General features: G+C 32.3%; 1 protein-coding gene and 1 long non-coding RNA gene across 2 annotated transcripts in view; one reads left to right on the top strand and one right to left on the bottom strand.

The window, feature by feature from the left end:
- The window catches only part of LOC127735655 (dopamine receptor 2-like), a 114,940-nt gene that overhangs the window by 46,702 nt on the left and 46,950 nt on the right, over nucleotides 1-21,288 (top strand). The window lies entirely within an intron of this gene.
- LOC127735663 (uncharacterized) overlaps nucleotides 1-21,288 on the bottom strand; it is a 33,816-nt gene that overhangs the window by 499 nt on the left and 12,029 nt on the right. The window lies entirely within an intron of this gene.

The following is a 21,288-nucleotide window of genomic DNA, read 5'->3' as shown; positions in this document are numbered from 1 at the left end:
AGCTCTCTAATTGTGTTTTGTTCCCTCGTAAACATTGCAAATGTAGCACTTATTCCGTTTTATCCATTCGGCTGTCACATAAAAAAGAACCATGACAAAATTTTCACGAGTTATTTGTGATAATTTATTGAACATGTTATACATCTGGGAGCTATGCCAAAAATGCAGTACACGAAATAAATAAAGTCTAGGTTTCCTTTTGTTGTTTAAACATATCTGACATGGACTATTGTGTACACCGAGGTATATTTTTTTATAATTATAACCCAACTTAAAAAAAAAAAAAACAATATGCATTGTTTATATCATAGACACCCGGTTTCTTTTTAATTATATATTTTTAAAAGCAATGCAAGACAGCCAAAATACATCCGTTTGAATATTTCGACCATTTAAATCTTTGGTGTGTAGTGTATTTGATGGCGGTTATTCCAAAAAGTTTTGCTATGAGGACTGATTCATCGAAAATGTCTTTATTTATCATTAAAATACTGAACGATAAAAATGTTTCTCTTTTTATTAGAACTATATGATAAATCAAAAACAATAAGCAATCATGAAAAAGAGTAAAATTACAAAAATAACGAACTCGAAGAAAAATTCAAAACGGAAAGTTCTTATCAAATTGCAAAATCAAAAGCTCATACACATCAAACGAATGGAAAACAATTGTCATATTCCTGACTTGATACAGGCATTTCCTTATGTAGAAAATAGTATGTAGAAAGATACATTGTATAGTATGTTTAAAGTGAAAACCAATCGAAGCACTTTGTATTGGGTAACAATAGCTCGTCATAGTCTGCCTACTTAAATCCCATTTACACGATAGACTGCACCCTTCTCTGATACCATGTAGAATCTACAGAGATTTGTAAATAGGTTGTATTGTTGAACTTCCAAAGAGTTTAATGGAAAGTGGACATATAACAGTTGTTAAATGAGATAAAGTATTTTAAAGTCATATGATAATCGTATGAAGTAGCCTCAAGTGGCACAATTGCTCAACTTTTTTATTCCGTTGCTTCAGATTATGTATACAGTTAAAATGATTTCTTTATATACACAAATTGTAATTTTGAAAGCAATTTATAAATATACTAATTTTTAAGAATACAACGAATCTATTAACATTTGCATGTACCACCTTATCTCCTTATTTTTATATTAAAAAAATGAATTGTAGCAGACGTTATTATTGAATTCATTTTTTATTCAGTATTTAAGATGTGATATTTTAAAGCTTTATTTTTGAGTATTTCATAGTTATATGGTTATGCCGTTCCTTTGCCCTTTCATATCAATATTGGTAATATTTCTAAATAAACACAGACCTCAATTTACAGGATGCGATACGAAGTTCTCTATATGATGAACACATTCCAAGCTTAGGAGAACACACTTTGTGTTATTATATGTGCAGCATATGCGACTAAGAACAGAAAAGTATATATTGGCTGGGAAAAGCGAAATATATTTATATTAAATTTCAGTTAAATCAGAACGATAAGTAAATCGAAACGTTAAATGTAGATGATATATATATATTACAACAATTTCCATGAACTACTTGTATTCTTATTTTCGTCATGCCCACTCATAAGCTGTCATTTTGACTACATCAATACTTTAATTTAGTTTGTTTTTGTCTGCAAAGATTCGAAATTGCTCTGAAAAACCTTTAAGTTTATAATAAAATTCTATTAAATAGAAGAGAAAGGTATCGGTTGTTAATATATTATCAGTTCTTGCATAGCGGAGGTTGACATTTAATATTCATTGATAAAGTTGCGTTACTGATGACAGATTACACAAACAGTACAAGAGCAAGATCAAATAAGAGATTTCAGTGATATCGAATATAAGTTATAAAGAAAAAATTCAAAGAAAAAAAAGAAAAACAAAATGTGAAGCCTATGCATACTATCAGAACTTTATTTTTCGCCCCACACCCCCGTATTAAAATATGATAATGATAGTATAGGTTTCTTTATAATATAATGAAAATCATGAAAGATCATGTCGCCTTTCTAATGCTGTAAAAACGATGCTTATCCAGTTAATAGGGGGAAAATATGACCAGTAGATCATTTCACCAATTTCCAAGCATTGTTAAATCTGAATAATTTTGAATTTCAAGTAGAATTTACCAAAAAAATTCTTATATTTGGAGTCATTGAAAAAATTCAAAATCTTTCATTATAGTTCTTCAATGTATGTATCAGAAATTATGTACATGCCAACAGCATTGAACTAGCTGTTTCTAACGACCATTAAATATAAATAGGTAAACATCATCTTTTGTTAATGATTACATTTAGAGACCAATAAAAATATGATATCGGTACTATTCAGTAACAAAGAAGTATACAACCGCAGTCTATAGCCAAACCGTACATGTTTGCTAGAAAAACTTTGTTGTACGTGAAAGAAATAGAATGGTGCATTTCAACAACACAAATAGAACTTGTAATCCAATAGTTGTCGTTGGTTGCTTTCTGCCATTTCCATTTCATGTCGGTATATTTTGCATGCCATGTTTGCATTCACTATGAATTTCTGTTCATTGTGGAAATATTTGATACCACCGGTTTCAATGTAATGGTATTCTTTTGAGCATATGTCGCATCTAGTGTCACCACCAATTTTAAGTTTAATTCCTTTTGGTTCAAATGAACTTGTACTCCTGTCAAGCGTCTTTTCAAATTATTTGTCTGTCGACGGCTATAAATGTAGTTATCCTTTTTATCTGTTCTTTCATCCTGTCACTTTGGTAAGGAAACAAGAGGTTTGATTTCATAATGTTGAATGAGTATGTCATTTTCGGGTCATGGGTGCATGCAAACGGTATTCGCTCTGTGTTATCTTGTCTTATTTTTGCGTTTGTTTATTTTAAGTTGTTTGGTTTTATTGATGCCATTATCAATGAGTCTTAACGGGTACATAAAACGCATTTTTGATATTACCGTGACATTGAATTAAATAAACAAATGAATACAATTGCAAGTCGTGTCGTCGTTAAGTCTGACATCTTGATCACAATTTCAGATTTCTAAGAAATAGATAGTTTTCAGATCAGTTTGGAAGGGACAAAATCTACTATTAAACTGATGAAATTTATAAAATTAGAAATTTGATGTTTTACATTGTTGAAATTGCAAAGTCAATTTGCTATTCACAAAAGAAAAACAGGATTAAATTGTCTCAGAAATTCAGTCTAGTTTGTAATCATCATTTAAGTAGTTTCAGCGTAACAATTATCACTTATTTCACCATTACACATATCTAAAAGATGACTACAGTCAATTACCTTCTACATCTTAATGTACAACGGACTCGACAAATTAACTAGCTCTAAAGACGATGGATTCAGGTACGGACATGCTGATGATAAATTTACCGAACTATATGATATACCAAACCATGGTGTTACACAATCCAAACTTATTATTTGCCATTTACATATAAAAAGAAAAAAAAGAAAACATGTTTAGGCCAAATGATTGGCAAGATACTTGTAAAATTCAGTAGGTTTAAGTTCAGTGATGACTTGAGGTCGGTCTTTCAGACGTGTTCGTATTTGATGTTTTCTTCTAAGGGTGCATTGGAATGATAGAATTGATATAACTTCCAGTCATGTCTTTTGTAATACTTGACTTCAAACAATGACATTATTGTTTGTTGTCTTGACACCTTATACAGCTACAACAAGCTTTCTGAAAGTATTCGGTTAAGTTTTCTGTACTAGAAGATATGGAAAGCAAAGCAAATTGCCATCTGACTTCATAAATCAAACTGAAGTGGCAATAATGTAATCATTTTTTAAAATTTTGAACAACAAATGTATTGAGAAATTTGCATAACATAACATTCGACATCGTAATTGTGACGTAAAACGTGTATTTCTTGACATTTCCTGATGTGACTTTATCGTTTTTATATTGCAGCTATAAATGGTATATACAGTAATTGGGCATTTTATTTATCCTTAGCATGCAATTTGATGTCTCCTATAAGGATGTCTGATGTAATACACAGGACTTACATAATTTTACAAGCCAATTTTATCTTTGATTAAAATATCATTAATTTAAATTTCCATCAAAACAAAATCATTGATCAGTTGTTTGTCTGTTTACTATCATAGGAAAATATATTGGATCCATAATAATTATCTTCCCTTCTTTTCATCAGACGATCACCTTGCAGCATAATACAAACAAAACTGAGTTGAAACCTGGGTAAAAATATTTTACATGATTTTTAACATGTCTTTCTTAAATTTCCCGATGATAAATTGAAACGTTTGGAGTACACACCCCTGGTAAAATATGACTTTTTTGTATGTCAGCTGATCGCCAACGTCATGGTTTGTTTTGGCTGTTCCAATCATACTCCCACGTCGTGTGCCTTTTATAAATGAGTTACCCGAGGTAAATAGGCGTATATGACGCCATTGAACGATGGACTCTAATTATATAAGTATGTCTTATATAAACAAGGACTAAGTCTCAAACTCACTCAGGCAAAGTTGACATTAACAGAATTTTTTATATTTTTTATGTCCCATCTGGTCATATACCTTCTAACGTTTCTACGTATATACATCACTGGTTTTCAAATGTATTAGTTTCATGAAATGTACATCCAGAAACCACTTCGAACGAATGTAATTTATCAAGTGTTATTTTCAATCATTTGGTATATTTAAATATTCGAAAATATTTGATTGCTGATTCAGTTTATTTCATTAAATCCTACTTTGTTAGTATGATCAAATTCATAACAGTGTTGACGAGACCATTCGTGCGTGCGCTCAATTCTCCAATTGACTGGGAAAGAAGATCAGGTAACTGTTTGTCTGTTACGCCCACTTAATACGTTGTTTTTACAAGGGACATTTAAACGTACGTGGTCGCCAAAGGGTTCTCAACGCCTGAAAACAACTAACTCGAAAAAAAACTACAAGCGTATTGATTAACATTGTACATTTTGACTTTCTTCACCGATAATCGATAATCAAATATTTATCATATTGCACGTTCTTTAAACATTAAAATACATTTTCACTAGCTTCAAAAGTAGTAATGAATGCGTTAGCAATTACCTTTTTCGGACGGACTTCAAAGCGACTTTACAATTGTCGTTTTCTAAAATTTGTATTCATTTTTGCCTCTTCGTATCTTTCAACTTTTATCTTGTCTAAAAGTATTTGTTTTTGGAACTAATGAATGGTAAACTTTAAATCGTGGGGCAATTAAAAAACAATTAAAAAAAAACTTTCGTACGGTATTTTTCGTACTCGCAAAATATAGGACAGTAAAAAGCTACATGTATTTGGACCTAGCTTAATACAATTTGCATTTACTTTATGAAATAGGAATCATTATATCAATAATTCAATATCCTAATTTAATTAATTGTTGAATAAATTTATTTCCTGGAAAGCTAAAATTCAAATTAGTTGGTCAAACGTTGTACTGACTGACTCATCATTCGGATTAAATTATTAAGAATGATACATTATAGTTTGGTGAATAGGAATCTTTAATTTTTCTGCTAACCACTTTACTTGATAAAACCCCATGATTGGTTGCAGAATCGTATTCCTGAGTCCATGATTACGCACATACCACTCATTTGTTTTGATTGTACGTTTTATTTCAATTTTATTTAATTAACTTAATTTAAGGGGGGGCTTGGTTCGTTTCTTCTGAGCATACAGGAACAATATTTTTTAATCTCAGTGTCGTATTTCTTTTTGTCCCAAAACCTTAATTGAAATTAATTAGTTTTTTTCATGTTGTTTTCTGAATGATTGAGGACCGCTTAAAAAAATATGCATATCCCTCCGAAACAGAAATACATTTAACCAGGTCTGGTATGCTATACTAATGTTCCCGCTATTATAACTTGTTTGTTTGCATAATAAGTCATATTTGTTGCCTTAGAGAATTGACCAATCCATTGAACGAGTTGCAATGCATGATACACAACTACGTACTATACCATAAACAGTGACCTACAACTCACGTTTTCTTCTTTTGTGTCTACGTTTAAAGAATAAGTTGGTATGCTCAGATTGAAATATTAAAAGGATGAACTGTAACGACTGGGACGGGGGAGGGGGTCCACCTTATGGAGCTGCATGACGGACTACTATGAGTTTACTTATTGAACAGCGGTATACTACTATTGCTTTTATTTACAGCTGTTTATAACTGCATGACATACAACACAATTTTTAACACATAGCCGATCTTTAAACCTTTTCTTCGTTTATGTTTACATTTATGATACAAATTATGTTGTTTTGTGCTCAAAATTCAGGTTTTTTCAATACTCGAACCATAGCCACTATTATTATGACCGGTTTCCCCTTTACACAAAGCATTATACACGTAGAAAAGTCTTTTTTGTTATTCAGGAATAACTTTAGAAATATACTTAAATAGAGACAATTGAGTAGTCTACTATACTTGAATATCCAAAGCAAACTGACCGTACGAACTTCTAAATGACTGAACAATTAAAATGATGTGCCATACGAAAGACTTTTTTTCATTATCCTGAGCTCTTTTCACAAACAAATCTTATCCATTGAATAAACGGTAGGTTGTTCTTAAATTTTACCAACGTGGGAGTATTTTTTCCTTTGTAAGATATTTTTATATTGTGAAATAACCCCATAAACTTGAAGTTTTTTTTATAATAAAAATCGAAATGTTTTACATGTAATATATTTTTCTATAATTTGATGATATTAGCTCTGCACATTTATTGTTATTTTCAAATGAAACTGTTCGGTGTGATGATAAAAAGAATGTTTAAAGCAAATTTCTTTTAAATTTTGTTGGGAAACACACCAACTATAAGGGGAAAACAAAGGAACAACAGGAACACTGAAGTGCAACAAAAACAAACATCAACATACAGATAGATAAGAAGATACTTATATCTTGAAATGTTATTGTCCAAAGGAGTTATAAACATAACAATATAATAAAACTGATTTAGATAATAAACATCGTCTTCCAGATTAATAGAATAATATAGTTTTTTTTTATTATTGATTTTGCTTTCTAAACAAATGGGATAAAAATACTTTGGTTTTCTTGAGGGAAGCATATATGATTGTAAACTGTTTTTCTTAAGAAATGTATCATATCGAAACAATATATATAACTATATCATATGACATCTTCCGTGTTCTAAGCTCGTTTCATGTCCATACAGTCTATTCCTTATTCTTATATGTAAAGTTTTAAATCATCTTTTATCAAATATTTTAGGACAATTTATTGGTTTGACGTCATTGTAATAAATATTATCCGTTAAATTCAGCGTCTTTGTATATTATTTCAGACGCTTTATACATCTTCCGGTTTAAGTAGGTGTCATGCATATAACAACCATGTTAGTATAGCGTAAAATATTGATACATAATTTGTTTCTACCTCATGGTTGTTACCCACACTACAAGATTCTTAATAAGGCTGCAATTGACATTCTCATGTAATTTCTAATTCCAATTTTTTTTACATTGAACTTTCCAGAAAATGTTTTACGTTCACATTCATAAACAGTAAGAAAAAAATGAACTTGTACAATGACCAAATATAAGTATCGACAATCTGTAGGACCGTAAATGTTCATATCTGTATAGCAATAATGAGTTATAATTTATTGATAACAAAATAAATGTGATACGTATGACTTTATGGCTTCCAAACTACAAACACTTCTCCTGGTTAAAAACCACTGTTAATTTTAAACGCACTGTATTCGTTCAGTGTATATTTCCTTGTTTTTGTGTATTGTCTTTTTGATCGAGTTTAGCCATTTCAATTGAAATCTTATTGTGTGTCTTTTTATGTTGTAATGTTATACCACTGTTTCAGGTTAGGGGAGGTTGGCGCCTGTTAAAACGATTAAACCAGCTGCATTTTTATACACCTGTCCTAAGTCAGGAGCCTGTTTTCAGTGGTTGTCGTTTGTTGGTGTGGTTCATAAGTGCTTCTCGATTTCTCGTTTTTTATATAGATTAGACCGTTTGTTTTCCTGTTTGAATTGTTTTACACTAGTCTTTTTGGGGCCCTTTATAGCTTGCTGTTCGGTGTGAGCCAAGGCTCCGTGTTGAAGCCGTACTTTGACCTTTAATTGTTTACTTTTTACACATTGTGACTTGGATGAATAGTTGTCACATTAGCACTCATACCACATCTTCTTATTTACATGTATTGATTTAAAAGTCTAGTCAAAATAAAGTTAAACGTCAAACAAATTGCAACAAAAGAACCTTTTGTGGAATTTGAATAATAAATTATGTCTAACCAACATATCAAAAATCGACAAAAATCGATCGGCTTGTTTTTTTCTTAGTATCGATTACAAATTTGCTAATAACTTTCGTGTAAATTACGTAACGTTCGGGCTACCGCCACAAAAGGGAAATAACCGCAATCTAGCAGACGAATTTTCTGTTTTTGTTTCTACGATTTTGCCGGTATTGGTAAGTATTTTAATGGAATAAAAGACAATAAATTATATGATACGTATGTTCATAATGTTCAATTCATATATAAACGTTCATCAATGACAATTGTTTTGTCAGTAAATGTTATATGTCTACGATTCACACCTTGGCTCTGTCGACGCCTTAATTTATAATGTAAGCCTAGAAACTAGAAGTCCTTTGGTTATCGAAAAACAAATTACCTCTTACTAAAATTTACCCAAAATATCAAAAATCTAGCATTTTATGACCGCTGTTAGCCAAGGCTATTTCAAGTATGGAACGCCGTTAGCGTCATTTTATAATTGTAATTATCGAAATAAAAATGGAAATTTTAATGTTTTACGGGCAATTCAGACAATTTCAAGTTGATTTTTTTCCATCACTATTTTATTATGATTTATAACAATTAACATTTGCACACTTTCATACAATAAATTGGTGAAAATCATCGTTTTATTCCATTTATATTTTTGTTTATTATTGTATTCATTACAACCGTCGGCTTTAAATAATATTGTTTTTAGCTCACCTGGCCCAAAGGGCCAAGTGAGCTTTTCTCATCACTTGGCGTCCGTCGTCCGTCGTCCCGCGTCCGTCGTCCGTCGTCCGTCGTCCGTAAACTTTTACAAAAATCTTCTCCTCTGAAACTACTGGGCCAAATTTAACCAAACTTGGCCACAATCATCATTAGGGTATCTAGTTTAAAAAACGTGTCCGGTGACCCTGCCAACCAACCAAGATGGCCGCCATTGCTAAAAATAGAACATAGGGGTAAAATGTAGATTTTGGCTTATATCTCTGAAACCAAAGCATTGAGAGCAAATCTGACATGGGATAAAAATGTTTATCAGGTCAAGATCTATCTGCCCTGAAATTTTCAGATGAATCGGACAACCCGTTGTTAGGTTGCTGCCCCTGAATTAGTAATTTTAAGGAAATTTTGCCGTATTTGGTTATTATCTTGAATATTATTATAGATAGAGATAAACTGTAAACAGCAATAATGTTCAGCAAAGTAAGTTCTACAAATAAGTCAACATGACCAAAATGGTCAGTTGACCCCTTAAGGAGTTATTGCCCTTTTATAGTCGATTTTTAAAAATTTTTCGTAAATTTTTGTCATCTTTTACAAAAATCTTCTCTGAAACTACTAAGATGAATTTAACTAAAGCTGTAAACAATAATCATTAGGGTATGTAGTTTTAATATTGTGTCTGATGACCCTGCCCGCGAACCAAGATGGCCGACATGGCTAATAATAGTACATAGGGTAAAATGCTGTTTTTGGCTCATATATCTAAACCCAAAGCATTTCGAGCAAATCTTTCAAAACAAAATTGTTCATTAGGTCAAGATCTATTTGCCCTTAAATTTTCAGACCATTCAGGCAACCCGTTTTTGGTAATTTTCAGAAATTTTTTCAGCTTTTGGTTATTATCTTGAATATTATTATAGATAGAGATAAACTGTAAACAGCAATAATGTACAGCAAAGTAAGACCTACAAATAAGTCAGCATGACCAAAATGGTCAATTGACCCCTTAAGGAGTTATTGCCCTTTATAATCAATTTTTAACAATTTTCATAAATTTTGTAAATTTTTACAAAATAATTTTCACTGAAACTACTGGGCCAAGTTCATTATAGATAGAGATAATTGTAAGCATCAAGAATGTTAAGTAAAGTAAGATCTACAAACACATCACCATCACCAAAACACAATTTTGTCATGAATCTATCTGTGTCCTTTGTTTAATATGCACATAGACCAAGGTGAGCGACACAGGCTCTTTAGAGCCTCTAGTTTTATATTGCTTTTTGTCAGATATGTTTTAATATATACTTTTATATTTTTTTTTAATTTATTTTATATTCATGACTCAAATATAGCATAATCTATTCAATAATAAAAGAATATTTAAAGGGTTGATTTATAATATTTTTTTATTTTTTTTTTACAGATGGCATCATGGACAACTGTATCTTTTGTGAAAAGCTCCTTGAAAACGGCAAACCCACCGTAAAGCTTGGAAAGAAAGGGTGTGATAACAGCAACAAAATCAGCTCCAACAGACAACAAGAAATATTAACTGTTCCTCGCTAAACAGTTCACTATTATTGCAGACGAGATTTCATAAACCTTAAATCGATGAGATGGAAAATAAGTTTGAATGTAGATCCGGAAACCAGTGATAGAGAAAGAGATTTAAGGTCCAGCAAACCACTTTTTATATTCAAAGATAACTGCTTGTTCTGTGGGCAATCTGCAAAGAATTACAAAAGAAAATTACAGAGGATATGACGTTGTTTGTGTCAGAACTTTAGAATTTCAGTCATCGGTTGAAACTGCATGCAGAGAGAGAAATGACAAATGGGGAGAAAAAGTTTTCGGCATATTACAGATGGCTCATTCTGATTGCATGCTGCGGATGCTGTTTATCATGCACAATGCAACTCAAACTTTAGAACTGGGAAGTAAATGCCACAAACTATTGCTACAACACGGGAGGACAATTTGAAAAAAGGAAAACATCTGACGCAGGTAGACCAAAGAATGATACTGCAGAAAATGGTTTTAAGGAAATTATGTTGGAAATAGAAAAGGATCGGAAGCAAATATCGATCGCCGATGTCCCTCATTCACTTAAAATATTTAGCGAAGCAGATTGTGTCACAAAAAGTTCAGCTATTGGACATGCAATCATACAGTCAACAAGACCGCGAAGTGTAATAACACCATTGCAGATTGGCTAAGGTATTCAAATGCACCACCCGGTTCCCAGTTCCTTGTTGACACACTGTACAATCTTGGTTTTTGTTCATTATACAGTGAGGTACAGAAATTTGAGATGATCGCTGCTGCGTCAAGAAGCACTGAAATTGAACATGACAATCATTCATTTGTACAATTCGTTGCAGATAATGACGACCACAATATTCGATCTTTAGATGGGTTCGGAACTTTTCATAGGATGGGTATTATAGCGACCTCCACTCCTGGCATCATAACAGCAAGAGCTGTTCCTTGCACGAATCCAAGTATAAAAGAAATAACTGCATTAGCGAAAATAAACAACAAATTCTACAAAGAACAATCCAACTCGTTCAGACAACTAAAATATGAAGTATTCAAGAAAAAGGAGATAGGAAATGAGACTTGGAAGCTTGAATTATTATCCAAAAGTTGTTGGCCTCTTAAGTTCAGTGCAAGTTTGTCTGCTATAATGCATAAAACTAGTGGATCTTATCCCGGACAGTCAAATATAACAATTCTTCCTATGATCGATCTTAATCCTAGCGACGAGTCCTGCATCTGTACAAGACTCCATTTTGTCTGTAAAGAGGCTAACAAGAACAAATGCACTCCTATATTAACTTTTGATCAACCATTGTACTGGAGGAAATGAGGATACCTCAAAAGGAACCTACTACCAGCTTACTTAAATCTCTTGTACTGAAACTTGGAGGATTCCATACAGAGATGAATTTTGTCGGGAGCATCGGATACCTTATGTCTGGATCAGGATTGATGAATATCTTTGAAACTGTATATGCTTCCACAGCAGTATCACATATGTTGAGTGGAAAAGCAATTGCTAGGGCTGTAAGGGGTAACTTTTTAGTAGACACGGCTCTCACTGCATTGATACTATCAAATGTTTATGGTATCCCAGTTCCGAAAATAGAAGTAAGCTCAGAGGAAAACGCAGATGAAAACTTTACTCATAATTATGATACTTCTAAAGTTCAAATTTACGATACATGCTATACGGAAGAGGTTTAACATGACACCGATCTATTACATTTATTTTTGAAAGGAGATATGACTTTAACAGACATTAAGTAAAGTAATGCATTGAACATTATAAGAGATACATTAGAAAAATTTCGACAGTCGCGATCGAAACATAGAACAGCAAAGCTTTGGTTTCAGTATATTGACACTGCAAATGTTTGCACCTGTCCTGAGTCAGGAATCTGATGTACAGTAGTTGTCGTCTGTTTATGTAGTTCATACGTGTTTCTCGTTTCTCGTTTTTATTTAGATTAAACCGTTGGTTTTCCCATTTGAATGGTTTTACACTAGTAATTTTTGGGGCCCTTTATAGCTTTCTGTTCGGTGTGAGCCAATGCTCCGTGTTGAAGGCCGTACCTTGACCTATAATGGTTTACTTTTATAAATTGTTACTTGGATGGAGAGTTGTCTCATTGGCACTCATACCACATCTTCCTATATCTATGGTATGCATCCTCCGAGATTTTATAAAGGCAGAGAGAACTGGCAATTGGCATTTACATTTGGAATCCCTCAAGGCTATGCTACCATACGTTACAGCTTCTGGCCACAATCTGTATGCAAAGTCCACTTGAATTTATCTTAACCAAATGGAATTTTTCAAGGAACAAAATGCAGAAGTAGCAGCTCTATTTGAAGGACATCATGTGATCAGAATAACAGATCAATATTGGGCAGGTTTTTCATCTGATTTGGCTATTGAGCAAGCTTCAATGTGAAGCATTAAGACTGCAGGAGGGCTTACCAGAGGACGAGGTATGATTGAAAGTCAGAGAGCACTCTGGATTTTATCAATGCCTGATTGTGGTGAGGTAAATAATACAATGATGTCATTTACGGGGACAAAATTCTAATTATCAGATCAGCATAAAGAAGATGGCTTAAGTCGTCAAAAAAGGGATACTAAAGATACGATGGTATTTGCTTCCTTTCTTGAGGAGAGAAACCCGTTTGTTGAGGAAGAAGGTATGAGAAACATAGAGAATGGTGTATCAGCAACATCAGATGTGAATCCGGCTAGAGCTAAAGACATTGGACTTAGTATATCAAAATCGATGGAAGGTAAATGCGTATCATAGTTCACTTCCAAAAGCAAATACCAAACTATCACACTTCAAGACAAACATATTTGCGTAAATTCAGAACCTGAAATAGCATCAATCGACCCACAACTTTTATTTCAGAGATTTATCGTAGCAGCAGACAGTATATATGAAGACAAATCAGAGATATTTGCTTATGAACTGTCTAGTCAATCAAGTTCTATGTTTAATTCGTTCGAATTTATGAGGTCAGCATCAAATCAACCCTAGCGGATGCGATTTGGAATCTGGAGACTGCAGTACTGAATATACAGATATTGTTTACAATTATGTTGTTGATGGCGGATCTCTTGTTCATAAAATATCTTGGAAAAGTGGGTTGACATTTGGGGAAATCTGTAACAGGTATATTGATTCCATAAAGTGTTATGGAACAAATTCCATTTTTGTAGTATTTGATGGGTACGTATCCGGTCTGATACGAAAGATGCAATGCATCTTATACGAACCAAAATAATCTTTGGAACAAAGGTAACATTTACGGAGACAACGCCTTTTAGTCCAAAAAAAAGGAATTATTTTTGGCTAATAATGAAAATAAACAGAACCTTATTGAAATGTTGAGTCAAAATATGCATTCAAACGGTATTGAAACAAAGCATGCTTCAGCATATGCAGACGTACTAATCGCTAAAACTGCAGTAGAATCTTCCATTTTATACCCAACAATACTACATAGGTGAAGATACTGACCTGATGGTACTTCTGTTGTTATATTACAATTTTGGATCTATGAATCTTATCTTTAAACCAAACTATGATAAGAACACTAAGTCAAAAATGGGACATGAATAAAACGAAAAGCGTTCTTGGACAAAACATGTGCAAAGTCCTTCCGATCATTCACGCAATAAGCGGTTGTGACACAACATTAAAGCTGTATGGTGTAGGGAAGGTAACAACGTTAAAGAAATTTATCGATAGTCAAATATTGAAAGAACTTGGTGAGATATTTTTGAAAGGGTCTCTTGTTGAAGACATCGTGAATGCCGGGGAAAAATAATCACGTTTGTTGTACGGATGTGTTCCGCTCGAAGGACTTGACGTTCTTGAGGTACAAAAAGTTTGCAAACAGAGTTCTTACTTGCAAAGAAGTGATTCAGATACACACTCTCCCGCGAACTACTGAAACTGCTGCATATCATTGCTTAATGACATGTTTTCAAGTTCAGACATGGATTCAAGGAGGATATATAGATCCTTGTGATTTCGGTTGGTTAATTGTAAATGGAAAACTTTTGCCTATTAAGACAAAATAGCAACCCGCTCCACAAAGACTCCTTTCGATTATACGTTGCAACTGCAAGACTAATTGTGATACTCGTCGCTGTACATGTAAAGAAAATATGGTTTAGAATGTAACATATCATGTGGCGAATGCCGTGATCAGAGCTGTATGAATTCAAGGAATGGTGACATTAATATTGAAGCTGAAGAACTTTTCTTTGACTCAAGTTAAAATTAAATTCTATTGTCAGTTATATTTTCTATATTTGAAGGAGTCAACTACCTAAATATGTCCATTATTTACTTAATTTAAAGATGTGACAGTGTTTTTTTTACATAAGTTCTATATAGTTCTTTTCATAACTATTGAATCACTTATTTACTTAGTCAAGATAGATTAATCAATTATTATAGTACATTTTAAATATATGTCTATCTTAAATTTCAGTTTTCCTCAATTTTTCATTAAAAGGTAACTATTTTACCCCAAAATTCGCATGTTAAAAAATTGAATAGGATATCATCGTATAATGATATAATATACTGTCCAAAAAAAAAAGTGGAAAATAGATTTTTTTATACTTTTACTATCAATAATAATAGATTTTAAGATTTTGTCGATTTTCGTCACAAGAATGTAGTTTTTAACCCAAAATTTCTCTTTTTCAAAAAGATTTTTTTTCGATATTGATTCCATTATAGGAAGTTCCCATAACTGTTTTCATATTTCTAAACTCATTTCCTATAGTTTTGTCAATAGAATAAAATATAAGAAATTTTCCAGTTTCAGCGATTTTTGTGCAAAAACCTATATTTTGACCCCAAAATTCACGGAAATTAGCTCATCGATTTCTGTCGATTTTTTATATGATCAATAGGATATGTCAGTAGATCGAATTATACCATGAAACCTTTTGTTGCAATAAGTTTGACGTTGAATGATTTTTTTTTTTTTTTTTTTGCTAGATTGACAGGTTTATAAAGGGGCATTAGCTGTCAAATCCATGTTCAACCATTTTATTCTACCTCAGGAATAGATTACCTTAGCTGTATTTGGCAAAAATTTTAGGAATTTTTGGTCCTCAATGCTTTTCAAATTCGTACTTTATTTGGCCTTTTTAACTTTTTGTGATTCGAGCGTCACTGATGTGTCTTTTGTAGACGGAAATTGCGTCTGGCGCAAATTACAAATTTCAATCCTGGTATATATGATGAGTTTATTTAATCAAATTGTCATCTTTGATTTATAACTTACTAAAATGTATATCCAAATTACAAAAGGTCTAAAATAAACAATTAACAATGCATGGACTTGATAATATGTATCATCATGTTGTATGTATTTTTGTCTAGACGTCTTCTAATTAACCACCGAGATGACCTCCGAAGACTGCCGACGGTCAAATAACCGAATAAAAACATAAATATAAATATAAATATACTAGTCAACAAAAGTAACGATACACAAGTTTCAACTCCAATTTATCAAAAAATATAATAAATAGAAAAAACTGTTAAATTATCCAATGAAAAACATTCATTTGCAAAGCAAATACATATGATTAAAAGAATCTGACCAAATTGGAAAGTGAGAAAATACCGTGTAATTGAACACAGGGGTCAAATTTATAATGCAGAAAATGATGACAAAAGTCGGCACTTAATTTCGAAGATGAGAATTAAATTATTCAAATATCTGCAAAGGCATTCAAAATTTTAAGCAGACCATGTTTAAGTTTTTAGGTTCTAGTATCTATTTTTGAATTTTTGGGTGAAAATACGATTTTTGAAATAACAAAAATTGCAAAAAAAATGGTTTTGATAAGAAAATAACACTCTGTAAATATTAGACCAATTGGGCAATTATTTATCCTGGTACAGTGTATCCAATTTCATTATGGAAAATACATTGCCTTGCATCGTTTCTTTTGTTGACTAGTATATATAGCGACCACGTGCAATTGGATTTTTCTCAGTCTGTTTGATTTCATATTGTAGGTTTAAAGGTATGTTTATCATCGTTTTTACCTGTACAATAATGATTGTTTTGTGGATCGAATCAGTCAACTAAATGGTCTATCCTTGTTTCACTTTCAATGTTGACATTCTTTTCCTTTTAATAGCTGAATACATGCGTAACCCATGTCAAGCTAAGGGGTTAAATTGAATGTCACATGTATACGGATTCAATTAGGTCGAATTATTCACTTGCAAGTGAATAATTCACTAGCGATGTTTCTTAGCTCTTTTTGACAAAATTGCACCAAATTGGCTGCTAAAAGCGAATTATTATTTCACTAAAAAAAAAAAACGTATTCTAATTTTTGTATATCTCGTATCTAATACCCTCTAAGGGATTTTACTTTTGAAAAACTTATTCGAGACGTTATCGATTACAATACATAAATAACGTAGTATGAGTACAATGACTATTCATACATTGATGATACGAAGAATAGTCATAAGTAAATAGACAAAGGGGGACGAAAGATACCAGAGGGACAGTCAAACTCATAGATCGAAAACAGACTGACAACGCCATGGCCAAAAATAAAAAGACAAACAGACAAATAATAGTACAGATGACACAACATAGAAAACTAAAGACTAATCAACACAAACCCCACCAAAAACTTGGGGTGATCTCAGGTGCTCCGGAAGGGTAAGCAGATCCTGCTCCACATGTGGCACCCGTCGTGTTGCTTATGTTATTACAAATCCGGTAAATAGTCTAATTCGGTAAGTCACATTCGTGAAAAGGGAAGGGTATTGTAGTTACGACATAAGTAACATATCCGATATCATCTGTGAAACGGTTATTCCATAACGGTCAACCAACTCGTGATGGCGTCCGTAAAATTTACGAAGGGATGATTTCAACTTCACCATTTGGAACTCTTGGCTTAATAGCTTCCTTGTGAGCAGCAATCCTCTATCAAGGAAATCATGATAGGAAACACAAGCCCGGGAATATCGTATCGATTGGGAGATATATACTCCGTATGCAGACGCTGCTGGAATGGAAATGGAAAGTTCACAATTGGGAAGCTGAAATCATCTCTTTTGTCGTAAAGTTTTGTTTTCAACCGACCCTCATTGTCAATTTCTAGATGTAAGTCAAGATATGAGGCAGACTTAACTGTATCTGTAGTATCCTTTATCTCTAGTTCGATGGGATAGATTCGTTCAACATAGTCACCAAATTTTGTATTATTTAGTGAGAGAACATCATCTATATAGCGGAACGTAGAGTTAAAGGAAATTGCTAACTTCTTATCTTCTTACAAAACTGTTAACCAACATAAGGCATATAATATTTGAATAATTACTGTTACGCATAGTAAATTTTCAAATATTTGAAACCTTCTCGAGGTTTTCATTTCAGTTTTGTTATTTCAGTGTTGTATGTTCTTTAATACATATGAATATAGTTATCAAAGGTACCAGGATTATAATTTGATACGCCATGTCCATGTCTTTTGAAGGATTTTTACATTTTATGTATTCATTCGACACTGCTTTAAAAATAAGGTATGATAGTTTAGTGCAATATGAAATATTGTCCGACACTTGGTTGGATGACGTCTACCAACGATTCCACAGTCGAAGGTCGGAGTCATTTGTAGCAACGTTGAACAATCGGAAACAACGTTTCCGGGATACTGCAAATGTACGCATAGCAGGTAAACCTACATTTGCAACCGTCAAATCTCAAACATACGTCGGCTTCTATATAAGGAAATGCCTATACCATGTCAGGAATATGGCAGTCGTTTGATGTGTTTGAGCTTTTGATTTTGCCATTTGATAAGGGACTTTCCGTTTTGAAATTTCCTTAGAGTTCGGTATTTTTGTTATTCTATATTTTTATAATTACACATTTAACTATATTCGTATGTGTAAATTTGCAAAAAAGCGATAATCGTCTGCAGTCGCATTGTCGTTTCATCCAGACTGTAAAAAATCCGTTCACTGAGGCGATTACACTTGTGATTCCTGAATGCTTTCATTTCTCATCCGTTACTAAGCAAGATAGAAGCTATTTATTTAGTATAACTAGTATATTAAAAAAAGAATGCAATAGTAATTTCAAATGCTTTTTAAAATTTTTTTTAAAATTAGTAACCAAAATATCATGTTTTTTTGATACATGGACAGATGTTACAAATAAAAACCTAGTATAATCAATTATATGAAAACAATTAAGAACATGTATTTATAAAGTAATGCTGAAAGGGGATACATGTATAAATCTGGAGTTTTATATTTGCAAGTTTTCAAAGGAAGAAGGACATCTTGATAGTAAGTTAAATATTTTTACTAGGGACTGCTTCTTTTTTGACATGTAGTATAGACACTTGTTGAAAACGTATGTTATTTGACATCCAGATATACCTGTTTCGTGTTGATGACGTGCTGTCTCATTGACGTTTGTATTGTGTACCATACATCTCATTTAATCCACATATACATCAAAGACAATTTCACAGAATTGTTTCAAACAATATGCATATTTGTGCTCTTCAAGAATGATTTTTTTTTTCTTCTGATTTTTTGTTTGTTTTCATGTTTCAGGCCTCATGTAGCTTGTCTACACTTTGAAAAGCGTGTCCATTAATGTATAATCATCTCCAGTTAAGATTTGAAAGGAACATAATTGCTTTTTTTCATGGGTAGTGGTTAATGTCGAGGTCGAGGAATAACTATATTGTTGTTTGAAAACTGTTCGTTGTATTTTTTGATGAGAAGTAAGAATGGCATATTGTATTGGTCAAATGCAAACATTCATTTATTCGTTCATTCATTCATAATTTGTTTTTAAATTATTTTTTTTACTATTTTTTAAATTTTTTAACCATTTATTTCACTTTACAGATCTTAATAAATTTCAAAGCATTCATTCATTCATTCATTGTAAATTTATTTTATTTTCTTTACTTTATTTTTCTTTTCATTATTTATTTAACTATTTTATTTCATTAAACAGATGTGAATAATTTCAAATCACTAGTACAACTTCCGTGTTTAAAACAGTAAAATTAATGCACTTTTAATTTCTTTTTTATTCCTAATTCATGTAGAATTCATTGGTGCTTTGGACCAGTAACAATATTGTGTTAAGTTCAAATTCTACGCTTTGACTCGATGTCATGCAAATAAAATTAGATGACATGCTTCGCGAGACTGCTAAGTCTAGTGCATGTTTTAAAATCGATAAAAAGTAAGCGTTATGTAAAATATATTTAGTACTGTGGTACATAAAGTTACCGTGTTATAATGTAAGTCATTTTATCATATTAAATGCAAATAGGTATCTTTTTTAGAACTTAATTCAATCGATTGTTTTCATAGTTTTCAATTCTAAACTGTATAGTAGTTGAAATTATGGTGATTGCCGGATACGAAACATCATATCTCAGAGTTTCAAATTCATTTACATGCAAAAAGGGTGTAGTCAACTTTGTAAACATTCATTAGAAAAAAATAAGGATTTCATAGGAATACATTCATTTCATATTATGAATTGAAACGGTCATTTGTTTTGAACTGATACTTGAATACTGAACAACCATAAGTCTATCAGTCCACTTCATATCCGATGTGGTAAATCTAGTCATGTTCGCTTCTTCGCTTGTGGTCGATTCATTCTGTCTGAGTGCTTACATCGCGTATATCCCAGGGAACTTTAGATTAAGAAACTGAAAGGTCTGCTTCATCTTTAAGTATTTTCTTCGGTATTGACACAGATGAACGATTTTAAACTAGAATCTTCAACAAAACGTTATTTCAACTTTACAATCGTAAACTTCCCTTTTCTCAGCAATAACATATCCTTTGTCCGATCGTATGGGTATACATATCTCCATTAATACATTGCGCTCATGCATGTTCGTAATATATTGGCACACAAACTGTTCCAACAAAGTTATGAGGCAGAGCCAATCAAATCTACACTACGTAAGTTTTAAGGTCACCCTCATGAATTGGTTCCCCGATACGATAGGTCTGTATCTCAACTCAATAACTACAGATTTTTTATATATTTAGATACCAAAATAGTCGTTTTAACTGAAAATTTACCGAGTATGTTCAATTCCCGATTATGACATTTTGACTGAGTAAGGATTCGTATGGCGGATGATGGTTATGCCTTGCAGGATATGCTTTCTTTGTCGGATTTATACGCTTAAAGGATTTATGAGATTTTAAAATTAGTAAACTACTGTTTTCTCTCATTAAATTGAAACCTGATACTTAGCCGGGCAAAACAATACTTCCTGAATTGCATGCAAAGCTATCAAACCGTTCTGGATTGTGGACTGCAAGCAAAATATGTAAGCAGTACTGGTTTATCACGAGGTTAATATCATGAACATATTCATTAAAGTCTTTATATTTATGTTTATGTTCAAACATTTCAGGTGATTTTGATATCAAATTATTAAAATAGCCGTTTTAGTCTTGATTCTTCTACGAGTAAAACGGCTATATTAAACATATATGCAGTATTCAATTTTATACCGACCATCTTCGAAAAATCGAATCATGGCATAATTGTTCTTAAATAATGATAATTTAGCAATCATATTGTAGTAGATGCCTAAACTGATGAAATAAGATATGATGGGTACGCTGATCATCTT

This window comes from Mytilus californianus, unplaced genomic scaffold (genome assembly GCF_021869535.1).
Source record: "Mytilus californianus isolate M0D057914Y unplaced genomic scaffold, xbMytCali1.0.p SCAF_3, whole genome shotgun sequence".
In the NCBI taxonomy this organism is placed as follows: Eukaryota; Metazoa; Mollusca; class Bivalvia; order Mytilida; family Mytilidae; genus Mytilus; species Mytilus californianus.
This window is presented reverse-complemented; position numbering and strand designations above follow the sequence as displayed.